We start from the raw sequence: 5,835 nt of genomic DNA on the forward strand, positions 1-5,835 counted from the left end.
ACTGCGGGTCTGTCAATGGGAGGCGGAATTCCTAGAGAATCAGACTTTGAAGGCTAGTGGGATTTGATTGCAGGACTTTGACAGGACTGGGGGAAACAGAGACTCCACTCTTGGAGGGCACACACAAAGTAGTGTGTGCATTGGGACCCAGGGGAAGGAGTGACCCAAGGGAAGACTGAACCAGACCTACCTGCTAGTGTTGGAGGGTCTCCTGCAGAGGCGGGGGGTGGCTGTGGCTCACTGTGGGGACAAGAACACTGGCAGCAGAAGTTCTGGGAAGTACTTCTTGGCGTGAGCCCTCTCAGAGTCAGCCATTAGCCCCACCAACGAGGCCAGGTAGGCTCCAGTGTTGGGTCGCCTCAGGCCAAACCAACAGGGAGGGAACCCAGCCCCACCCATCAGCAGACAAGCGGATTAAAGTTTTACTGAGCTCTGCCCACCAGAGCAACACCCAGCTCTACCCACCACCAGTCCCTCCCATCAGGAAGCCTCTTAGATAGCCTCATCCACCAGAGGGCAGACCCCAGAAGCAAGAAGAACTACAATCCTGCAGCCTGTGGAAGGAAAACCACATTCACAGAAAGACAGACAAAATGAAAAGGCAGAGGACATTGTACCATATGAAGGATCAAGATAAAACCTCAGAAAAACAACTTAATGAAGTGGAGACAGGCAACCTTCCAGAAAAAGAATTCAGAATAATGATAGTGAAGATGATCCAGTACCTCGGAAAAAGAATGGAAGCAAAGATCAAGAAGTTGCAAGACACGTTTAACAAAGACCTAAAAGAATTAAAGAACAAACACCTAGAAAAATTAAAGAACAGAGATGAATACAGTAACTGAAATGAAAAATACCACTAGAAGAAATCAACAGCAGAATAACTGAGGCAGAAGAACAGATAAGTGCCCTGGAAGACAGAATAACAGAATAAAGGAAAAAACGAATGAAAAGAAATGAAGACACCTTCAGAGACCTCTGGGACAACAGTAAATGGAACAACATTCGCAATATAGGGGTCCCAGAAGAAGAGAGAGAGAAAGGACCCAAGAAAATATCTGAAGAGATTATAGTCGAAAACTTCCCTAACATGGGAAAGGAAACAGCCACCCAAGTCCAATAAGGGCAGAGTCCCAGGCAGGATAAACCCAAGGTGAATCACGCTGAGACCCATAGTCAAACTGACAAAAATTAAAGACAAAGAAAAATTATTGAAAACAACAAGGGAAAAATGACAAATAACATACAAGGGAACTTCCATAGGTTAACAGCTGATTTCTCAGCAGAAACTCTACAAGCCAGAAGGGAGTGGCATGATATACTTAAAGTGATGAAAGGGAAGAACCTACAACCAAGATTACTCTACTCAGCAAGGATCTCATTCAGATTTGACAGAGAAATCAAAAGCTTTACAGAGAAGCAAAAGCTAAGACAATTCAGCACCACCAAACCAGTTCTACAACGAAAGCTAAAGGAACTTCTCTAAGTGGGAAACACAAGAGAAGAAAAGACCCTACAAAAACAAACCCATAACAATTAAGAAAATGGTATTAGGAAAATACAAATCAATAATTAACTTAAACGTGAATGGATTAAATGTTCTAGCCAAAAGACACAGGCTCGCTGAATGGATACAAAAACAAGACCCATATATATGCTGTCTACAAGAGAGCCACTTCAGACCTAGGGACACATACAGACTGAAAGTGAGGGGATGGAAAAAGATATGCCATGCAAATGGAAATCAAAAGAAAGCTGGAGTAGCAATACTCATATCAGATAAAATAGACTTTAAAATAAAGAACGTTACAAGACACAAGGAGGGACACTACATAAAGACCAAGGGGTCAATCCAGGAAGATATAACAATTATAAATATATATGCACCCAACACAGAAACACCTCAATACATAAGGCAACTGCTAAGAGCTATAAAACAGAAAATCGACAGTAACACAATAATAATGGAGGACTTTAACACCTCACTTACACCGATGGACAAATCATCCAGACAGAAAATCAATACGGAAACACAAGCTTCAAATGACACAACAGACCACATAGATTTAATCGATATTTATAGGACATTCCATCCAAAAACAGATTACATTTTCTTCTCAAGTGCACACAGAACATTCTCCAGGATAGATCACATCTTGGATCACAAATCAGGCCTCGGTAAATTTAAGAAAACTGAAATCATATCAAGCATCTTTTGCGACCACAATGCTGGAAGGTTAGAAATCAATTACAGGGTAAAAAAGGTAAAAAACTCAAACACATGGAGGCTAAACAATACGTTACTAAATAACCAAGAGATCACTGAAGAAATCAAAGAGGAAATCAAAAAATACCTAGAGACAAATGACAATGATAACACAATGATCCAAAACCTATGGGATGCAGAAAAAGCAGTTCTAAGAGGGAGATTTACAGCAATACAAGCCTACCTCAAGAAACAAGAAAAATCTCAAAAAAATAATCTAACCTTACGTCTAAAGGAATTAGAGAAAGGAGAACAAACAAAACCCAAAATTAGTAGAAGGAAACAAATCATAAAGATCAGAGCAGAAATAAATGGAACAGAAACAGAAAACAATAGCAAATATCAATAAAACTAAAAGCTGGTTCTTTGAAAAGATAAACAAAATTGATAAACCATTAGCCAGACTCATCAAGAAAAAGAGAAAGAGGACTCAAATCAATAAAATCAGAAATGAAAAAGGAGAAGTTATAACGGATACTGCACAAATACAAAGCATCACAAGATCCTAAAGATGCCACCAGAAAACTACTAGAGCTAATCAATGAATTTGGTAAAGTTGGCAAATACAAAACTAATGCACAGAAATCTCTTGCATTCCTATACACTAACAACAAAAGATCAGAAAGAGAAATTAAGGAAACAATTGCATTCACCATTGCAACAAACCAAATAAAATACCTAGAAATAAACCTGCCCACGGAAATAAAAGACCTGTACTCAGAAAACTATAAAACACTGATGAAAGAAATCAAACATGACAAACAGATGGAGAGATATACCATGTTCTTGGATTGGAAAATCAATATTGTGAAGATGACTATACTACTCAAAGCAATCTACAGATTCAGTGCAATCCTTATCAAATTACCAGTGGCATTTTTTACAGAACTATAAGAAAAAATCTTAAAATTTGTATGGCAACACAAAAGACCCCAAATAGCCAAAGCAGTCTTGAGGGGAAAAAACGGACCTGGAGGACCCTGACTTCAGACTATATTACAAAGCTACAGTAATCAAGACAGTATGGTACTGGACAAAAACAGAAATATAGATCAATGGAACAGGACAGAAAGCCCAGAGATAAACCCACACACCTCTGGTCAACTAATCTATGACAAAGGAGGCAAGGATATGCAATGGAGAAAAGACAGTCTCTTCAATAAGTGGTGCTGGGAAAACTGGAGAGTTACATATAAAAGAATGAAATAAGAACACTCCCTAACACCATACACAAAAATAAACTCAAAATGGATTAGAGACCTAAATGTAAGACCGGACACTATAAAACTCTTAGGGGAAAACAGAGGAAGAACACTCTTTGACATAAATCACAGCAGCAAGATCGTTTTTGATCCACCTCCTAGAGTGATGGAAATAAAACCCAAAATAAACAAATGGGACCTAATGAAACTTAAAAGCTTTTGCAAAGCAAAGGAAACTACAAACAAGACGAAAAGACAACTCTCAGAATGGGAGGTAATATTTGCAAGCAATCAATGGACAAAGGATTAATCTACAAAATATATAAACAGCTCATGGAGCTCAATATTTAAAAAACAAACAACCCAATCAAAAAATAGGCAGAAGGGGGCTTCCCTGGTGGCGCAGTGGTTGAGAGTCCGCCTGCCGATGCAGGGGACACGGGTTCGTGCCCCGGTCCAGGAGGATCCCACATGCCGTGGAGCGGCTGGGCCCGTGAGCCATGGCCGCTGAGCCTGCGTGTCCGGAGCCTGTGCTCCGCAACCGGAGAGGCCACAACAGTGAGAGGCCTGCGTACCGCAAAAAAAAAAAAAAAAGGAAGACCTAAACAGACATTTCTCCAAAGAAGACATACAGATGGCCAAGAAGCACATGAAAAGCTGCTCAACATCACTGATTAGTGAAATGCAAACCAAAACTACAATGAGGTGTATCACCTCACACCAATTAGAATGGGCATCATCAGAAAATCTACAAACAACAAATGCTGGAGAGGGTATGGAAAAAAGGGAACCCTCCAGCACTGCTGGTTGGAATGTAAATTGATACAGCCACTATGAAGAACAGTATGGAGATTCCTTAAAAAACTAAAAATAGAATTACCATATGACCCAGCAATCCCACTATTGGGCATATACCCAGAGAAAACCATAATTCAAAAAAACCTTGGGGCTTCCCTGGTGGCGCAGTGGTTGAGAGTCCGCCTGCCGATGCAGGGGATACGGGTTCGTGCCCCGGTCTGGGAGGATCCCACATGCCGTGGAGCGGCTGGGCCCGTGAGCCATGGCCGTTGAGCCTGCTCGTCCGGAGCCTGTGCTCCACAATGGGAGAGGCCACAGCAGTGAGAGGCCCACATACGGCAAAAAAAAAAAAAAAAAAAAAAAACCTTAATTCAAAAACATGCACCCCAATGTTCATTGCAGCACTATTTACAATAGCCATGTCATGGAAACAACTTAAATGCCCATCGACAGACGAATGGATAAAGAAGATATGGCACATATATACAATGGAATATTACTCAGGCATAAAAAAGGGACGAAATTGGGTCATCTCTAGTGATGTGGATGGATCTAGAGACTGTCATACAGAGTGAAGTAAGTCAGAAAGAGAAAATCAAATATCGTATATTAACGCATACATGTGGAACCTAGAAAAATGGTACAGATGAACCAGTTTGCAGGGCAGAAACAGAAACACAGATGTAGAGAACAAACATATTGACACCAAGGGGGAAAGTGGTGAGGGGGTGGTGGTGGTTGTGGGATGAATTGGGAGACTGGAATTGACATATATACACTAATATGTATAAAATACACAACTAATAAGAACCTGCTGTATAAAATATAAATAAAATAAAATTCAAAAAAAAATACAACATAGCCAACTAGGATTTACTCTAAGAACGTAAGGAAGATTCAGTATAAGGAAATCCATTAGTATGATCCTCAATGCTAAAGAGAGAAAAACCATATGATCACCTCCATGAAGGCAGAAAAGACATTTGAGAAAATTCACTTATTTATGTTAAAAACAGCCAAAATAGAAGTGATGGATATTTCTGTAAATATAATAAATAAAATACACCTCAGCCCAATGCCAGCATCTTAATAGGGAAACACTAGAGGCTTTCCTGCTAAAGCCAAAAACCACATGAGGCCAAAATATTTTCCAATTTACATTTTTATAGTTAAGCACTACATTCTAGGATGCTATAGATAAACATTTACCAGTTCCTGAATGCTACATTCTGCCTGCTGGGGTATCCAGAAGCATTCCTAAAGGTTCTATAAACATTCAGCCCTCTTATGACTAATTTCTGTCTTATACTTTCTCTGCCGCAGGAAACAAATGGCTCTTTCCAACAGTTATGTCAGAGTGGACAGAGAATCAAAAATGTCTTTTCGGGCTTCCCTGGTGGCGCAGTGGTTGAGAGTCCGCCTGCCAATGCAGGGGACACGGGTTCGTGCCCTGGTCCGGGAAGATCCCACATGCCGTGGAGCGGCTAGGCCCGTGAGCCATGGTCGCTGAGCCTGCGCGTCCGGAGCCTGTGCTCCGCAACGGGAGAGGCCACAGCAGTGAGAGGCCCG

This window comes from Lipotes vexillifer, unplaced genomic scaffold, assembly GCF_000442215.2.
Source record: "Lipotes vexillifer unplaced genomic scaffold, Lipotes_vexillifer_v1.1 scaffold1783, whole genome shotgun sequence".
NCBI classification, from domain to species: Eukaryota; Metazoa; Chordata; class Mammalia; order Artiodactyla; family Lipotidae; genus Lipotes; species Lipotes vexillifer.